This window comes from Cebus imitator, unplaced genomic scaffold, assembly GCF_001604975.1.
Source record: "Cebus imitator isolate Cc_AM_T3 unplaced genomic scaffold, Cebus_imitator-1.0 Scaffold42, whole genome shotgun sequence".
Taxonomy (NCBI): domain Eukaryota; kingdom Metazoa; phylum Chordata; class Mammalia; order Primates; family Cebidae; genus Cebus; species Cebus imitator.
The window spans coordinates 16,870,295-16,871,896 of NW_016107357.1; positions in this window are offsets into that span (position 1 = coordinate 16,870,295).

The window sequence follows — 1,602 nt, forward strand, 5'->3', positions numbered from 1 at the left end:
TCCTGGTAGCCCAGCTTAAAACAAGACCCCATCTCACCACACAGCAGTTTAGCCAAGAACAGGGAGTCTTTACGTGGACACTGGGAGGGAGGGGATTTCTTCAAATCCCAACTTTAAAGGATTTTAAACAAATGAAAAATTAGGTTCAAAGAATATCTAATGTTCTTATTTGATGGTATTAGAGAAAGGAAAGCGTGGGGCATGGGGGTTTGTTATTGCAAAGGTCAGATTTTCTAGGTTATTTTGGGGGAAAAAGATAAAAGGCAAAGCCTTGGTTTGACTGGCAATTCCGTGAAAGTGCTATTTGATTTTGATTATAGGCTTAGAAAATTAAGACACTTAGTTCAGTTTGGAAGGATTCTGTATAAGTCTCTGATTAAAATAAGCAAAAAATGATGAGTAACACTGATTCAGTGCAACAGAAAGATTGAGATTAACTCAAAAGAAAGTTACTTTCTAAACCACCATATTTTTTTCCACTAACGATGACAGTGGTTTCCATTAGGCTGCTAACACATGAAGTCAGCCTCGCCAGCCACTGCAATCTCCAAACTAGCAAAATCTGTCGTAGAGACATACTTATCACTTCTGATTTAGTGCTGCTCTCGCCTACCTCTTCTTCTCTTGTCAGATTTATGAGATAAATGTCAGATTTATCACCAGATATGTTGAAAGTAACAACCACTAATAAAGTGTTGAGATTTTAAAAAATAGATTCGTTGGCAAATTAGTGCTTGGTGAGGCAGTGATTAAACATTTTTGTCAGCCAGGTTCCAGGCACTACACAGAAGCCATTAGGAGTTCTCGCCTTCTACGAATTGGATTTAATGTCTCACCTCCTCATTAAGCTACGTGCGACACATTCTCACTTATTAGCCCAGAATTCACTGTGGGGAAATGGAAAAGGGCATTCCATTTCTACATTTTGGAGAAGTGGAGTTGAAAAGGCTGTGGGTGTTCAGTGCTGTGTGGTAGCAGACCCCAGCAGTCTGATGCTGCACCCCTTCTAACCTGCCACCCCCTGGGGATGCAGAGTGGATCTCAGGGTGACAATCTTCCGCACATGACTGCCTGGCCAGGTGCCTCCAGAAAGCCCCCTCCCTCCCCCATCTCCACCCAGGCACACTTGTCACCTTAGCCTGACACCAGCCTGCACAGTCTGTGGCCACCATCCCCGCAGTGGTAGAGGGAAACGGGGGAGGTGGGAGGGAAAACCCCTTTCTATACCTTTCCTCAGCCTGCTCTTTCCTCCTCCCACCTCGGGGCCTCCACCTCCCCCAGACAGAGACAGAAAAGATGGAAGAACAGGTGGGACCTCCACCCCCACCCCAAGCCTTTATCCCTGTGGAGGGACGATGGAAAGGTTTCTCTCATTTCCAGAGACAAAAGGCAGAGGCCAGCAAGAAGAAGGGGCACCTTGAGGAAGAAAGGCATTAAAATAGCACCCACCCCGGCCGGGCGCGGTGGCTCAAACCTGTAATCCCAGCACTTTGGGAGGCCGAGGCTGGTGGATCACGAGGTCAAGAGATCGAGACCAACCTGGTCAACATGGTGAAACCCCGTCTCTACTAAAAATACAAAAAATTAGCTGGGCATGGTGGC